The sequence below is a fragment of the Aedes aegypti genome, chromosome 1 (assembly GCF_002204515.2).
Source record: "Aedes aegypti strain LVP_AGWG chromosome 1, AaegL5.0 Primary Assembly, whole genome shotgun sequence".
NCBI classification, from domain to species: domain Eukaryota; kingdom Metazoa; phylum Arthropoda; class Insecta; order Diptera; family Culicidae; genus Aedes; species Aedes aegypti.
Window position 1 is genome coordinate 292,408,059 of NC_035107.1, and position 19,287 is coordinate 292,427,345.

Consider the following 19,287-nt stretch of genomic DNA (forward strand, 5'->3'; position numbering starts at 1 on the left):
CAGAAATGCGCTTGATTTTACCATGTCTGTAGTCGAAATCAGATTGTTGTAAATTATTTCTGTCAAATGTACCAGTAATGTGGTGGGATGTACCGTAAACATAGAAAATTGGTCTGAAATTGCATGGTAGTTTCAAGAATGGGCGTAGTCAGCTAAAATAGTAATTTTTACTACAGAATTTTTTCCCGTGTAGTAATCGCAGAAATAAAGTTCTTATACAAAACACACACACAAAACCATATACAAACAACACGAATACACAACTTACCCAACTATTAACCTCTAGGATGCAATGACGCGTTGCGTGCGAGACATACTTTTCAAGGTTTTCGATCGGAGACGCACCTTTTTTCTAATCGTCACACTTTCCGCGTCCGATGCCTCCAATAGCAAACATACAAAACAAAAAGTGAAGTAGTGAACACAAAACTTTTCATTTCGTGCTAAAACTATAAGAATACTTTCCTCTTTCTGACGGATAATTGCCTTAAGTTTCAAAGAGTTGCTTGTTACATAGAGAACAACTATGGTTAGCCATCGGCTTTATGAGGGGCCCAACCGAACGCCCCGACGGCCAGGTGGAACTAATACAAAAGAAAATACCTTTAGAGATGGAGAGGAAATAAGTAAGCGTGTAAGCCTTATCGTCTTTTCTTTTTTTCTGAATAAACGTGTAGTTTGAAGATATTTAGGCGTGATGGGGAGAAAGAATTTTTATTTCTTTCTCTCATATTTTTTTTTCTTTAGTAAGTTAACTAATTTTAAATGCAATTGTTTTCTTCTTTTTGGGACTATATAGAAGTTATGGATGCAAAACAAAACTACAAACATGAAGCAAATAAAAAAAAGAATTATGCTACTGAGTATCACAGTACTATTTGTAAAAGAGTAAGCGCCAGGGACATTGTGAACGTAGAAGAATCAAATCGTATAATTGAAACGAAAAGCCGAAAAAAAAAAGAAAAAAATATTCAAAAGGTACATAAAAATTATAGTCATATACTGTAATTAATTGTGAATTCAAGAAAAAAATATAACTTGTAAATAATAAACTACTTATATATTCGGTAAAAATTAAAAATAATTTAATAAATTAAGGACACACAAAATTGTGCGTTTTCCTCGAGTGCGTTTGTTTTTGTGCCGAAAAGTTCCATTTAGAAACAAAAAACAACTGAACAAGTATAACCAGAGGGCTATCTATCGGCGCAGTGAAGTTTCGTTTGAAGGGGTTGGTGAGACCTAAATTCCAAAGCAGTTGCCGTGCTGGTATGAAATTTTAGAAAAAAAAAATACCTGGAGGATAGTTCCTGGACAACATTGTGGGAAATTTCTGGAAGATATCCTTAGAAGGAATCTTTGTCACAGTTTAAGGAATAATTACTGGAAGCATTTCCTAAGTATTAGAACGAATCGCAAAAGGCCGAAACTACATAAGGCTTATTAACCTTCGTGCTGTTGCTCTGGTGTATCATTTTGCAACAGGTATCTATGGGCTCAAACCAAAATTTATTGCTCAAGAATCTTCTTAGGAACAACGTTGCGCTAAAATCGACGAATCTACATAGAAGTCGCATCTTTCGAAAATTACAGATGTGAGTCGAAAAATATGTGGCAACACTGGTAATGGGTGAATGCTGAGACGCATGACCGGGCGGTGGCCTATCAACGAAAGAATGTGCAAGTTAAGAATCAAAGACCGATTCTTTAACTTCAACATAATCAACGTGCATAGCCCACACTCCAGAAACACTGATGATGCCAAGGACGCATTTTAGGCGCTGCTTTAACGCGAGTACGACCGATGCCCAAGCCACGACATCAAAATCATCATAGGAGATTTGAACGCTCAGGTTGGTCAGGAGGAGGAGTTCAGACCGACGATTGAAAAGTTCAGCGCGTACCAGCTGAGTAATTCCAAGCAACAGCACCAAAATTTGGTAAATTTTTTAATTCATTTTTTTCTATTGAGCTGAAACTTTGCACAGTTTTCCAGTTCCATCTAAATCGTCACACAGCGCAACAAAAATGACATTTTTGCGTGTCTCAAGGATCAAATTATGTGTCTCTAGTAGATTTGGTGTTGCTGAATCTGATGCCGTTCTCAGAAATTTTCCAGCACGTCACAATTTTTAGCTACAGGTCGCCAAAGTTGTATAAAACAGTGGTTTTATTGATGTTTACCTAAAATTTGATGTATATTTTATCACACTTTTTTGTGATCTCATCCACCAAGCATGCAAAAGATGACTTAAAATTTCGTTTTAGATATATTTTGGTTGAAATTTCACGACTAAATGTAGATTAAACCGAATTTTTCAACATGCTTGCAGTCTCCATACAAAATTCTTCGTTTCTCTTATATGGGAAAATACAATACTTTTCTAAACCATCAAAAAATAACTTTTCCGCATCAAAAGTATTCTAATCTTTGATGATAAGTATTGTTATACACATAAAGTTTGAGTTCTGCGGCAAATTAAACAAATAAATTGCCTTACAAGCTGCCAAACTTGCATGCAAGTTGGCTGAAATAGTCAATTTTTGCATTTTCAACCACCAATATCTCAAAAACTAGACGTGCTATGATATTTCTGTAAACGGCAATGGATTCAGCAACCCTTAATTAAGTAAATAGAGGTATTTTGATGCTGGAGACAAAAACGTGTTCCGCAGTGTCATTTTCCGATATCAATTCTTCAAGTTAAAAAGACTAACTTTTCAAAAGGGTGTATGTGAAAATGGTTCAAAAATATTCAAAAAGCTGCACAGCAAAAACGGTTCGTTCGATTGTTAGACAACTAAAGAAACAAAGTTAGACAACTAAATAAAGATTCCAAAAAAAAATACACACAGTAAAAAATTTTTTTTTTTGCATTAAAAAACATAATTTTTGACACAAAAACTCAAATATCTCAAAACCCTATCGGAATACCAACGTAATTTTTTGAGGGAAAACTGTCCATTATATTAGCTATGTACCATAAAAATTTGGTGATGGTAAACCAATAGACAAAAAAGTTATGACACGTCAAACATGTCACAATTTTCACATTAAGTAGAAAAAAATTTTTTTTTCGGTTTAAATTATTACGGGAACCGCAGTTTGTTGCTGATTTTATTGTTAAGGGCCTTGCGTGAATTAAACAAGTCGTTTTCATGTATTCATTAGTATTATGTATATTATATGTATAAATATTATGTATATGTATAAATATTATATGTATATGTATATATGTATAAATTAAAATGAATTAACAGATTACACGAAAATAAAAATTTTTTTTACCAGGATATTTTTTTTTAGAGTATGATCGATGAGTTTCTAAAAGTTATATATAAACTTTAAAAGTTTTGGATTTGGGTATGCGTTATGAGATCATGAAAACATTTTATTAATACTTATTTATTTATTTATTGTTATTCAATTTTTTTACAATATCGAACACTTTTGCATCATTATCAGTACAGTTCGAGTATAGTTTTGCTTTAATTTTATTTTCTGACAATGGAATGAAACAGTGAAATTTTTGGGTTCCTTGGATCGTTTTCGCGTTATTATATTGCTCGCTGAGCTCTGATGCCGTTAATTCGTACTCTTCAGTAGTAGTAAAACAAAATGATAATTTTGTTAAATCTTCTTCTTTTCTGCGCTTCGCCCAATCAAATAGTTCTTTTGCAGTTTTAATTGGATGCTCACGTTCTTTGGCTAAACTTGCTCTTGTGGCCATGCGCTTTATGGTTCCTCCAATAGCATCACAAGGACCTTTGCCATGTGACGTAGCAAAGAAATGCCATTCTGCATCAATTCCGTACTTTGATTTAAATTGACAAAGGCTCGAAAAATTAGTACGGTTTTTGTACTGCGATGCTGCTCCATCAGACATGAAATATATTTTTCTGATTTCTTTATCCTTATCAACGCGTAAAAAGTTAATCATTTTGGCAATGAACAAATTTACAGATACTGAGTCGTGTCTTAAATCTTCGGAAATTACAATAAAACTAAAATATTCAATTTGCGTACTTCCATTGAAATAAATAACGAATGGATGAATTGTAGCTTGTTGTACGTTCCAGTGATGGGACTGCACTTCATCTTGCAATACAAAGCTATAGTTTTCAGAAAAATCACAAATGACTAAAAATTCACCATCTTGTATGTATTTTTCGTATTTTTTAAAAAGCGGGATTGCTCTGTTTTAATAAAGTCGTGAGGAATTAAACTTTCTAATTTCAAGCAAAAAAATGACACAAACTCATCTACAGGTTTTACAATAGTTTCTAGGTCACACCTATCCGTGGTCACCCATTGCTCAAATGATAACTGATCAATATAATTTTCTTCAAACTCAGCGAATAAAGTATTTTCCAATGATTAAGAATCTGGACAATCCGAACAAGATCGTAGATAGCAATTTGATGTTGTATTTTCACACAAAAGACTACCAGTTAACATTTTATTATCCTTTGATAAATTGATTCTTTTCAAACTATGTAAGATAAGGTTAATATTTTCGTGTGTTGTGCACACACAAACATTATGTGTTCCTGAATTGGATAGAAGCTTGCATTGCCTTGGACGAAGGCTTGCAAATGAGGAAAAACCTACCTTAATATTTTCGTTAATTTCCTTGAAGCGTGTATACGCTTCTTTCAAAGTAGTCATCATTAATCGTTTTTGGATTGCTTGACGCTTTCCATCTTTTTTACAGATACATAATCTTTTTGGCCAGGCATAGCTCTACTTACTTCATCGTCTTCAAAATATTGAATTTTTTTTTCTTTTGTCTCATCTGTTAATGAAGTACTCGACCTAGCATTTTTGGTTGCAAGACAGTTATTTTTGAATTGTTTTGCCTCTTTTGCTGTATTTCTATTGGTTTTGAACTCATCAATGGCGTCTTGAATAGACCACGAGCTTGGCAGCATCGACAAAATCAATAATTTTTCTTTCCTTGTCGTGGCTAGATTCGAGAACCTTTCCTTCATATTCATAATTACCTCATCGTAGTCTGTATTTTCCACATCCTCAGGTCCTAATTTGAAGAGGTTTCTTCGTACAGCTTCGTTGATTTCACGGTATTTTTTCTCGGGATAATTGACGTAACCCATCTTCGTCCATTTAATCGGAGTCACTTTTATTCCAGCTATCCCTTCGTTGAAGCGTTCGATGTTGACCTTCTGGATGTACTCATCTTCTGATTGATTTGTTGAAACAGATGTCGCTGATGGTACCGTGGCAAGACTATCTGCACTTGGTACTTCTGGTAACTCCTCAGTTGTTGTCGGTGCATCTAGTTATTCCTCAGTTGTTGTTGTTTTCGAACTTCCTGCAACCTGATCCACCGATGATGTACAGATTGCCCGTTTGTCAACGTTTAAACGGCAGGACGTACAAATGCGTAAATTTGTATTCAATGTAGACATTGGAGCCTAACCAGCCGCTTTCAGTTTATCTATGGTGCTTTCGGTGAGATTTCGTAGCTCTTTCGAACACTTTTTTTCTGCAAACGGCCTGCAACAGTTGAGAAAGCGACTACTCATGTTGCTCGTTAGATTTTAATAAACAAAATCACTTTTAAGTTTTTACTGACTAGTTTGGTGTCGTTTGCTTGACTGAAGAAAAATTTTACAATTAAATCTTTTATAACCATAGTGGTAGTATATTTTTAGCTTTTTCGTGAGTATGTTCATGGTATGTACCTATCATGTTTTTGATGTTGTTGAAGTTACTCGCTTTCTCCCAAATATGATTAACAAAGTCTATTCTCTACCAAGGCGGGTCTATACCCAGGTGTAATCAGATTTTAACTTTGTGGAGAAAACCAGCGCTTTACGTATACTAGATCACCTGGGTATAGACCCGCCTTGTTCTCTACGAGGTAAACTTTTTGCAGGTAAACTAGTCGTATACCTGTATAGAAAACTTTTTTTGTAGCTTTTGTCTTCAATATTAGATTTCTTATAGGTTTCTTTTATCAAAAGGTTTCAACACTATTGAGAGAATTTTTCTTCAGTTACGTACAATAAAAAATATGACACTATCAAGAATTTAGATCACAACACTGGCTCGCGTCTAACTTCCTAATAGATGCTACAATAGTTATGAATAATTAAATAAAATATCTTGAAAACAACTTGGTAACCTCATGTGGTACCCTTAACAAAAAATTCAGCAACAAACTGCGGTCCTAAAAAAAAATAACAATGAAAAAAAAAAATTTTTCACTAAGTGTCAAATTTGTGAAATATTTGAAATGTCATAACTTTTTTGTTTATTGGCTTACCATCACCAAATTTTTATGGTAGATAGCTAATATAATGGACCGTTTTCCCTCAAAAAATTACGTTGGTATTCCGATAGGGTTTTGAGATATTTGAGTTTTTGTGACAAAAATGATGTTTTTTAAAGCAAAAAAAAAAAAAAAACAATTTACTGTGTTTTAATTTTTTTTGGAATCTTTATTTAGTTGTCTAACTTTGTTTCTTTAGTTGTCTAACAATCGAACGAACCGTTTTTGCTGTGCAGCTTTTTGAATATTTTTGAACCATTTTCACATACACCCTTTTGAAAAGTTAGTCGTGACTCAACTTGAAGATTTGATATCGGAAAATGACGATTTAGATGGAACTGAAAAACTGTGCAAAGTTTCAGATATTTTTGAAATGGTCGATCAGAATCGACTTGCATGCCTCCGTGGAATCCCTCAGCTGACGAACGAAAACGGCCTACGACTGATAGATTTTGCCGCCTCCAAGAATATAACCATTCTTAGCACTTATTTCCAACATAGCCTTCCGTACCGATACACCGAGAGATCACCGCAGTAAACAGAACCGCAAATCGACCACGTTTTCATTGATGGACGGCACTTCTCCGACATAATCGACGTCTGAACCTATCGTGGCACTAACATTGACTCCGACCATTACCTGGTGTTGGTGAAACTGCGCCCAAAACTATCCGTCATCAACGGTGTACGGTACCGACGCCCGCCTCGGTGCAATCTAGCACTTTTGCAACAACCAGATGTTGCTAACGCCTACGCGCAGCATCTTGAGGCAGTGATTCCGGGCGAGCTCGATAGGGCCCCTATTTAGAACTGCTGGGGAACAGTCAAAACAGCTATTTGTGCTTATTCTGAGCGGTGTGTGAAGTGAGACGAGTCGAATGAGGTGACAATTGTCGATTCTCTCCCATTTGATTCACATTAGTCGTCTCACGTCACTCGAGGTGTTCGCCCTAAAAGCCATTGGTAACCGAGTGTATAGCTCCTTCTTTTTAAGCAAATTAATGGACCTGGATGAAAACTATCACCACTAGAAGATAGAGGAGGGTCTTCTCTTCATCGTAGCATTGTTGAATTACGTGTAAATCCATTCGTTTGCTCGGTAACTACAAGCTACACACTTCGTTACTAATGGATTTTAGGGCGAGATCTCAAGTTGTGCGAGAATTAATGACACTTGGGCTTATTCTACGACTGGCGTGAGGTGACAATTGTCGGTCTCGTATAGCGAGGTGACAATTCTCGACTCGAGTGATGTGACTCTCCATTTGATTTACACGGCGAGTCACTTCACTCGAGTTGAGAATTGTCACCTCGCTATACGAGACCGACAGTTGTCACCTCACGCCAGTCGTAGAATAAACCCAACTGCCGAAAGCATTGTCGAATACGTGGAACGGAGTTCAAGAAACGATAGGTTCGACGAGGTTTGCAGGTGGTACGGTACGCGGCAAAACGTGGAACTTATTAGGCATTTCACGGCGAAATTCTCTGTCTTTCGTTCTTCAACAAAACTTGAAAACAATGGTGCCAGTACCTGTCAACTATGAGATTTGTTGGGTAAAAGAATCGCATCGTCCGTATGTACAGCGCTTTTACTCAGCATCAAGCCGTATAAAAAGGGCTTAGAGAATGTTTACATTTGCAATAAATGTTAGTTGGGAAGTAACAAGGGCTTCTTCAACCTTTCTTTTTCAATTTAGTTATTACTCGCTCTAAATTCCTGTTAGACAAATGCTGAACAAGCATTTCCGAATATCTTCATGTCTTCATGTCTCATGTCTTCAATTATTATAGAGAGGCTTTTAGACCACGAAAATAAATATTATGTCTACAGAAGTTTTATCAGAGACTACTTTGGAATTTCAACATTGCTTTGTTTCTTTATTCCTGTTTCCTGGAAATTCATTAAAAAAAAAATAAAATAAAGACTGGACCGAGGGATAATCGTGAAAAAAATTAAAAATTCTTATAGGACTTCCTTTGGAAGCATCTCAAACAATAAAAAAGGGCTTAGAGAATGTTCACATTTACAATCAATGTTAGTTGGGAAGTAACAAGGGCTTTTTCAATTTAGTTATTACTCGTTCTAAATTCCTGTTAGACAAATGCTGAACAAGCATTTATGAATGTCTTCATGTCTTCATGTCTCATGTCTTCAATTATTATAGAGAGGCTTTTAGACCACGAAAATAAATTATCAACCAACGTTGTTTCGACTTTGTTTCTACTTGCCTTTAAAATGTCATGAAAGTTAGGGAAATAAAGCGCTGCTAAGAATATATGCAACATTTGATCATCACTTTATACAACTTATACTTTTGTTCAAATAGCATGACTGCTGTAAAGCTTTATTTTAGCAGGCAAGTTTATTAATCGCCTACAATTGTTTCTTGGGATGTCTTGGAAAAGTTTGGGAACCTATAGGTTAGAAGACCCGATCCCGACCGCTTCGACGCACGATACCAACGTAGATAGCGGTTTTCCCCCAGTAGCGTGACCGTGGGCCAGTCTTGCGATATGCCATGGAATACATTGTTTGCAGCCGGGAATTTATGCGACGGATTATGCACCGCGCAGTTGCCGCATGAATCATCTCAATCGAATTGATAAAATACTGAGCGCTGGTGTTTGAGGGATACAGATGGGATGGGGCCCAGACAGTCGTAGCGGTAAACGCGCAGCTATTCAGCAAGACCAAGCTGAGGGTCGTGGGTTCGAATCCCAACGGTCGAGGATCTTTTCGGGTTGGAAATTTTCTCGACTTCTCAGGGCATAGAGTATCTTCGTACCTGCCACACGATATACGCATGCAAAAATGGTTATTGGCATAGTAAGCTCTCAGTTAATAACTGTGGAAGTGCTCATAAGAACACTAAGCTGAGAAGCAGGCTCTGTCCCAGTGAGGACGTAACGCCAGAAAGAAGAAGAAGATGGGATGAGACGGAGATTTCCGGTTCTGTCTCCTTTGGATTTACAATAAATAGTGCTTAGGTACTCATATAACTAATTCATTGAGATTATACCTAGACATTGTTTCATAATTTACTCAGAAGATATTTACCAAGTACGTACTGCTGAAAAACACATTTCATAATTTCAGTGCTCATCGTACTCTCTTGCTGTGCGTGCACTGATTCTTCCTGCTCACGGAAGTTTTGAAACTATCTAAAGCAATAAAACAGTACTCTACAGTGCTGCTTTTAATCCCTTTTCGATCCTTGTTGGGACCATAACAATAGAGTTAATGTTGATAAATTGAAAAATATACCTGGTTTGAAGAAAGAGAGTTGTAGCTGCTGATTGAGGTATCCGTCAATAGTTGTCTAGTTGATGGAAACCTTATTTATGCTCGTAACGCGGGTAGATCACCTTTTCGAGGTGCGTTACGGGGTAAGATCTACCATATTGTACTCTTGTTGTATCTGTTCTTGTGAATACTTATAAGTTAGGGTCGGAAGAGTATGAGAGAGTAACAAGGCACTAAGACCCACCTATTTGTCCTAGATAATGAGGAGGTCGAAGTGAAAAAATGGCTCAATCAGCATCTGAGGTTGGTTTCAACTCATGAGACAATTTCTTTCCGAGTTCAAGAGTTTATCTTTCGATATCTAGGAGGGAAACGATTCCGAATCAGTGGAGTAGCAGACCTCTTAACTTCTAAAATAAGCTTTTTCTTTCAAGGAATCTAAATGTTTCATGGGATGAAACCTGTTCACAGTTTCAAAAAACGACTTATAAGTAGAAGCAATAATTTGATACGCTAGAGTACCGATGCATGGTCAAAATCAGTATCATTCAACCAGCTTAGTGGCCGAACCTGATTAAGGGGCGCGCTTTTGAGAGTTTAATGGTGACAAACTGTTTTCTCCAAAAGGTATAAATAGCGGTATCTTTTTCTAAAGAGGCTCTATGCAAAATGTTAAAGAATGATATTCGTATAAAAAACGACTACTTCATTATTTCTCAATAGTAATGGAGTAGAACGACATGCACTAAACAAAGGACACGGGTATACCACAAAAGATCAAAGAAAACTGGTCGCAGTGGTTCATCCCGAACAGAAACAGATGCTTGGATTAATTCTACGACTGGCGTGAGGTGAGAATTGTCGGTCTCGTATAGCGAGGTGACGATTGTCGACTTGAGTGAAATGACTCACCATTTGAATTACACGGCGAGTCACTTCACTCGAGTCGACAATTGTCACCTCGCTGTACGAGACCGACAATTGTCACCACACGCCACTCGTAGTATTCTTAGCAGCGCTTTATTTCCTAACTTTCATGACATTTTAATGGCAAGTAGAAACAAAGTCGATGATAACCCAAGAAACAATTGTAGGCGATTAATAAACTTGCCTGCTTAGCTTAAGCTTTGGGTTCATTCAAATATTACGTAACGCAAAATTTGCCAATTTTAGACACCCTCCCTCCCCCACGTAACAGCTTTTGCATGGAAAATTTTAATTTTTTGTATGGACCGTAACACTATGCTAGACCCCCTCCCTCCCCCTGTTGCGTTACGTAATATTTGAACGATCCCTTTACAGCAGCCGTGGTAGTTGAACAAAAGTATAAGTTGTACAAAGTGATGATCAAATGTTGCATATATTGTTAGCAGCACTTTTGTTCCTCACTTTCATGGCATTTTAATAGCAAGTAGAACCAAAGTTGAAGCAACGTTGATTGATAATTTAGTATGGTTGTATAAGAGCCTCTCTATAATAATTGAAGATGTGCTGTTTCTCAAGATCCAGACTCTGTTGTTCCATATGCGACAAACAATTGAATAACAAGCTATTACAATTTTTAGCAACACTTGTTTCATCACTTTTCAACAATACTTAAATGGGACAAAACGGCATTGAAAATATGTTTGCTTTGAAAAGCTTTGAATTCAACTTTTTAACCACCAGTAATATAAAAGCTCTTAAACATAATTGTAGGTGCATCCTTGTTCAAACCTTGTGGAAGTGTGGTAGTAACCATTATTACCGACTAAGATTGAAATTCTCAATCACAAGTATTGTTCAACTTCCCAAGAAACAATTACTTCCTCGAGAAAAGTTTCTGAGAGCTGTTTTACTGATTGTTTAATAATTGTCTTGATGAAATTAAAACTATTATGCAAGCTTTATTCGCCCAGAAATAGAGAATCTATTCAATAATAAACCATTTGATTAACGCAGTATTGTACTTGCTTATTCAATGACTTTACCTTGGCTATTAAACATTAATAACATTATAAATAGACTCTACAATGTGTATTCAACAAGTAAACCACCAGTTATCTATCGATCATTCAGAAATGCTTGTTCAGCGTTTGTTTAACAGGGATTTATAACGAGTAATAACTAAATCGTGGAAGAATAGTTGAAGAAGTTCTTATTACTTATGATCACCGTCATTCCAAAAATAGCCTTTGTACAGTGTTAATTCAACAGTATGTTTTGATAAGGTGATTATTCATCTGTTATTAAACTATAATAAAACTGATAGCTTGAATAAGTCTTACGTTTGAGACCATTCACAAGCAATGTTCAACAAAGATGTTTACATACACCGTAGGCAAGCAAAATACTTAGACAATGTTTAAACAACATATGTACGATAATTTGTTCGATTATCTTGTTATATCTTTAAATACTGCTCTTTATCTGCTGTTCTATGTAACCTTGGTTAGAGCAGTGGAGAAGCATGCGCTTGTAAATCGGAAGGTCCTGAGTTCGAGTCTCGACATCCCAACAATGTTTGATTTAATAATGAAGTGCCAAATTCCTAGGCATCCAGATATGAGTATTTGATGAAGTGCGCAAATAACTACCCATGTTTTTGCTGTTTCCATTATAAAATAAATGTTGAAGAAACATTGAACAAACCTCTTTTTGTACGTTTATACAATTAATTCTATAAATAAATATGATGTCCAATTCATTTGAATAAAACGCTTAAACATATTGTGTTCAGCATGTGTTGTTGTTGAATTAATGCTGAACAAAGTCTACTATTTTGTATACTTGTTACCATGAGTAATAATGGCATCTACAACTTTTCTTCGACAATTTAGAAATAACACGTTACGAAATCCTGTCAAACAAACGCCTAATAAGCATCTCTGGATGTTCGCTGTACACCTGGTGGATAAAATGTTGAATAAACATTATAAAGTCTACTTATAATGTTACTACTGTTTAACAGCCGAGGTAAGGTCATTGAATAAACATGTACTAAAATACGTTAATAAAATTGTTGTTGTTGAATAGATTCTCCATTTCTGGGCGAATAAGGCTTGAATAATAGTTTAATATTAACTAAGTCAATCATTAGGCAACTAACAGCTTAATAAAACAGTTCTGAGAAACTTTTCTTAAAGCAAAAATTGTTTCTTGGGAATGCCCCACAGTTAAGAATCAATGCTTCTGGGAATACGGTTGACATTTTATTTCCTACGGGCGGAAAAAATATGCCAGAGCATGTTATAAGTGATTGCGATTGATTATGGTTCACGTAGGTAAAATGTGTTCTGCGTAATTGCAACTCTATTTGATGAGATACCCCTGTTTTAATCCAACTCTGATCCATCTGTATGCAATCCATAACTTTGGGGTGACTATACACGACGAAACACATGTCAAATGTACGAATTGAAATTGAAACTGCAAAAAGAAACCACGTGCTTCGGTGGGGATCGACCCCACGATTTCCTATGGGCGCTTCAAACTACAAGCTGTGGAGCCCCTTGAGAGACCACGACTCTCTGAGGTGAACTGAACTCGATTACCCAAAGCATCAATAGGACGATATGGAAGATTGGATTTTCAAACTTTTTTAAATTTTGAACCGCCCTACTCTGCACCCTTTTTTACCAGTTCGTTCATTTGATGCTCAGTCGCGTTTGTCGCTTTACGGAGCCGAAATTCATTTTTTGTATTTACAATTCATTTACTTTTCAGTATCAAAATTAGTACGGGATGGAACTAGGGTACTCGTGGCAACTCGGTCACAATTTTTTGAAGGAAGGGCATGGTAAGGATTGGATACTCTGCACCCTATGTAGGTATTCGAAAACGTAGGCAAAATTCCAAATTTGAACTTTTTCCGCAACCCTTAGTTTGGGAAACTATGCTTTAACCTAAACCGTGGTTAGGAATTCGTTGTTTCGCCAACAACGCTCGTTTTGCCATCCTAGTGGACATATATTACCACCGTTTAGCAGCGATGCGACGAAACTGATCCCGATGCACGATGCTTAGGAATCCCCGCCAGCGGAAGGTACTGAACCGCGAGTACATATGCACTCGCTTATGCATGCAGTTCAGGGCTGGGAGCAGGTCTCATTTTAGAACGTTGGTCACTAGTGCAATGCAAGTCTTTAAAAAGTCTCTATTTTCAACGGATGGTCTCTAAAGCCTCGTTTTTCCTTTTTCTGCTTGCAGTTAATACTGGTACAAAATTCTAGACTTCTAGAGGCTCCAGAGCAATCTTCAGAGGCTCTTACGCGACTATTCCACAGATTCTTCCGGAGTTAATTCTTAAATTCCTTGGAGAAAAGCTTCAGAAATCCATCGTATGATTTCTCCTAGAACATTTTCAAGGACTCCAGTGATCTCTTTAAAAATTTCTCTTCACCTCCCACCAATCCTCCAGAAAATTCGTTCAGATATTCCTTTAACGATTTCTAAGGGGATTCTTGGAGGAAATTCTCCAGAAATCGCTACATGGAATTTTTGAGCACTTCACCGCTACTCTCTCCAGTGACTCACACTGGACTAACTCTGAAAATTTTCCCAGGATTTCCTTCACAGATTTATCTACTAAATCTCTCATAATTTCTTCAGGTGTTACAGAAGTTCTTCCAAGAAAATCCACAAAGATACATCACAAAGTGCATTTACAAATGGCAAAAATAGTTGATGTTCTATACGACTATGAATAATGATACTCCACCAAATGCTCCATTCAGCCAATCATTTCGATAAACAAAAAAGTTTAGGTTTCTTTTTAGGTTGGAAACAGGTTTCAAATAAGTTTCAGTGATAACTGCTCTATGAATGTTATCAGTTGTTGGATTTGAAGATACTTATTCGCTACCAGCCCTGATGCATGCAATACCCAGCAGAGAAAATCGGCAGCAGCAACAGACAAGCGGACAGAATTTGGATGCGACGATGGATTGCTGCCCAGCGGGTAAAGGCCAAATATGTAGATGCACTGCCATTTTTCGTTGTTTGCTAAATAGACGACGACGACGACGACGACGACTATGACGACAATGGCATTCCATGGGCTCTCTCCGGTACCACTCGGATGACAGCAACAATGTATGTGCATTCTCCGAGCCCAGAGAGGCCATGCACGCACAAAAGCCTGCAAGGCGATCACATAATTAATGTCATTAGACACACACAACGAACCATAATCATCCGGAACGGTTTAAATAATGAGATTGCCTTTTGTTACCCGCAGTCACGTTTGAGCCATTACAGGGAACAGCATTTTTGAATTGGAAATTAACATTTGCCTTCGAAAAAGCAGCGCACTGATTGAACCCCATCTCCGTGGTTTAAGCAGCTCGTTTGGATTCATCGCAGGTTGCTCAGGGAGAAGAACGGGTGGCGACAGAAAAGCTCATTTTCACAGTTTTCTTCAAAATGTACATATGTATATTGAATTGCTGTAATTCGCTTTTTCCTTCCCAAGTGACAGCAGAAATACCTACAGTAATGGCACCTTTCGAGAACGAATCAGGATTATTTTCAGACAATCAGAGAATCAGGGAATCAGAGAATCAGAGAATCAGAGAATCAGAGAATCAGAGAATCAGAGAATCAGAGAATCAGAGAATCAGAGAATCAGAGAATCAGAAAATCAGAAAATCAGAGAATCAGAGAATCAGAGAATCAGAGAATCAGAGAATCAGAGAATCAGAGAATCAGAGAATCAGAGGATCGGAGAATCGGAAAATCGAAGAATCGGAGAATCAGAGAAGAAGAGAAGCAGAGAATCAGAGAATCAGAAAATCAGAGAATCAGAGAATCAGAGAACCAGAGAATCTGAGAATTAGAGAATCAGAGAATCAGAGAATCAGAGAATCAGAGAATCAGAGAATCAGAGAATCAGAGAATCAGAGAATCAGAGAATCAGATAATCGGAGAATCAGAGAATCAGAGAATCAGAGAATCAGAGAATCAGAGAATCAGAGAATCAGAGAATCAGAGAATCAGAGAATCAGAGAATCAGAGAATCAGAGAATCAGAGAATCAGAGAATCAGAGAATCAGAGGATCGGAGAATCGGAAAATCGAAGAATCGGAGAATCGAAGAATCGGAGAATCAGAGAAGAAGAGAAGCAGAGAATCAGAGAATCAGAAAATCAGAGAATCAGAGAATCAGAGAACCAGAGAATCTGAGAATCAGAGAATCAGAAAATCAGAGAATCAGAGAATCAGAGAATCAGAGAATCAGATAATCAGATAATTAGAGAATCAGAGAATCAGAGAATCAGATAATCAGATAATTAGAGAATCAGAGAATCAGAGAATCAGAGAATCAGAGAATCAGAAAATCAGAGAATCAGAGAATCAGAGAATCAGAGAATCAGAGAAGAGAATCAGAGAATCAGAGAATCAGAGAATCAGAGAATCAGAGAATCAGAGAATCAGAGAATCAGAGAATCAGAGAATCAGAGAATCAGAGAATCAGAGAATCAGAGAATCAGAGAATCAGAGAATCAGAGAATCAGAGAATCAGAGAATCAGAGAATCAGAGAATCAGAGAATCAGAGAATCAAGAATCAATATCAGATAATTAGAGAATCAGAGAATCAGAGAATCAGAAAAATCAGATAATCAGAGAATCAGAGAATCAGAGAATCAGAGAATCAGAGAATCAGAGAATCAGAGAATCAGAGAATCAGATAATCAGAGAATCAGAGAATCAGAGAATCAGAGAATCAGATAATCAGATAATTAGAGAATCAGAGAATCAGAGAATCAGAGAATCAGAGAATCAGAGAATCAGAGAATCAGAGAATCAGAGAATCAGAGAATCAGAGAATCAGAGAATCAGAGAATCAGAGAATCAGAGAATCAGAGAATCAGAGAATCAGAAAGAATCAGAGAATCAGAGATCAGAGAATCAGAGAATCAGAGAATCAGAGAATCAGAGAATCAGAGAATCAGAGAATCAGAGAATCAGAGAATCAGAGAATCAGAGAATCAGAGAATCAGAGAATCAGAGAATCAGAGAATCAGAGAATCAGAGAATCAGAGAATCAGAGAATCAGAGAATCAGAGAATCAGAGAATCAGAGAATCAGAGAATCAGAGAATCAGAGAATCAGAGAATCAGAGAATCAGAGAATCAGAGAATCAGAGAATCAGAGAATCAGAGAATCAGAGAATCAGAGAATCAGAGAATCAGAGAATCAGAGAATCAGAGAATCAGAGAATCAGAGAATCAGAGAATCAGAGAATCAGAGAATCAGAGAATCAGAGAATCAGAGAATCAGAGAATCAGAGAATCAGAGAATCAGAGATCAGAGATCAGAGAATCAGAGAATCAGAGAATCAGGAGAATCAGAGAATCAGAGAATCAGAGAATCAGAGAATCAGAGAATCAGAGAATCAGAGAATCAGAGAATCAGAGAATCAGAGAATCAGAGAATCAGAGAATCAGAGAATCAGAGAATCAGAGAATCAGGATCAGAGATATAGAGAATCAGAGAATCAGAGAATCAGAGAATCAGAGAATCAAGAATCAGAAATCAGAGAATCAGAGAATCAGAGAATCAGAGAATCAGAGAATCAGAGAATCAGAGAATCAGAGAATCAGAGAATCAGAGAATCAGAGAATCAGAGAATCAGAGAATCAGAAACGAGGATCAGAAATCGAGAATCAGAGAATCAGAGAGAATCAGAGAACAGAGAATCAGAGAATCAGAAAATCAGAGAATCAGAGAATCAGAGAATCAGAGAATCAGAGAATCAGAGAATCAGAAAATCAGAGAATCAGAGAATCAGAGAATCAGAGATCAGATAATCAGAGAATCAGAGATCAGAGAATCAGAGAATCAGATAATCAGAGATCAGAGAATCAGAGATCAGAGAATCAGAGAATCAGAGAATCAGAGAATCAGAGAATCAGAGAATCAGAGAATCAGAGAATCAGGATGATCAGATAATCAGAGAATCAGAGAATCAGAGAATCAGAGAATAGAGAATCAGAGAATCAGAGAATCAGAGAATCAGAGAATCAGAAGAGATATCAGAGAATCAGAGAATCAGAGAATCAGAGAATCAGAGAATCAGAGAATCAGAGAATCAGAGAATCAGAGAATCAGAGAATCAGAGAATCAGAGATCAGATCAGAGAATCAGAAAATCAGAGAATCAGAGAATCAGAGAATCAGAGAATTCAGAGAATCAGGAGAATCAGAGAATCAGAGAGAATCAGAGAATCAGGAATCAGAGAATCAGAGAATTCAGAGAATCAGAGAATCAGAGAATCAGAGAATCAGAGAATCAGAGAATCAGAGAATCAGAGAATCAGAGAATCAGAGAATCAGAGAATCAGAGAATCAGAGAATCAGAGAATCAGAGAATCAGAGAATAGAGAATCAGAGAATCAGAGAATCAGAGAATCAGAGAATCAGAGAATCAGAGAATCAGAGAATCAGAGAATCAGAGATCAGAGAATCAGAGAATCAGAGAATCAGAGAATTCAGAGAATCAGAAGAATCAGAGGAATCAGGAATCAAGAATCAGAGAATCAGAGAATCAGAGAATCAGAGAATCAGAGAATCAGAGAATCAGAGAATCAGAGGAATCAGAGAATCAGAGAATCAGGAGAATCAGAAGAATCAGAAGAATCAGAGAATCAGAGAATCAGAGAATCAGAGAATCAGAGAATCAGAGAATCAGAGAATCAGAGAATCAGAGAATCAGAAATCAGAGAATCAGAGAATCAGAGAATCAGAGAATCAGAGAATCAGAGAATCAGAGAATCAGAGAATCAGAGAATCAGAGAATCAGAATCAGAGAATCAGAGAATCAGAGAATCAGAGAATCAGAATCAGAGAACAGAGAATCAGAAATCAGAGAATCAGAGAATCAGAGAATCAGAGAATCAGAGAATCAGAGAATCAGAGAATCAGAGAATCAGAGAATCAGAGAATCAGAGAATCAGAGAATCAGAGAATCAGAAATCAGAGAATCAGAGAATCAGAGAATCAGAGAATCAGAGAATCAGAGAATCAGAGAATCAGAGAATCAGAGAATCAGAGAATCAGAGAATCAGAGAATCAGAGAATCAGAGAATCAGAGAATCAGAGAATCAGAGAATCAGAGAATCAGAGAATCAGAGAATCAGATAATTCAGAGAATCAGAGAATCAGAGAATCAGAGAATCAGAGAATCAGAGAATCAGAGAATCAGAGAATCAGAGAATCAGAGGAATCAGAGAATCAGAGAATCAGATAATCAGAGAATCAGAGAATCAGAGAATCAGAGAATCAGAGAATCAGAGAATCAGAGAATCAGAATCAGAGAATCAGAGAATCAGAGAATCAGAGAATCAGAGAATCAGAGAATCAGAGGAAAGAATCAAGGAGAATCAGGATCAGATAATCAGAGAATCACGAGAAATCAGGAGAATCAGAGGAATTCAGAGAATCAGAGAATCCAGAGAATCAGGAGAATCAGGAAGGAAGAATCAGAAGAATCAGGAGAATCCAGAGAATCAGAGAATCAGAGAATCAGCAGAATCAGAGAATCAGGAGAATCGGAGAAATCAGATAATCGGAGAATCAGAGAATCAAGAGAATCAGAGAATCAGAAATCAGAAGAAATCAGAGAATCAGAGTATCAGAGGATCATGAGAATCGGAATCAGAGAATCAGAGAATCAGAGAATCAGAGAATCCAGAGAATTCAGAGAATCAGAGAATCAGAGAATCAGAGAATCAGAAATCAGAGGAATCAGAGAATCAGAGAATCG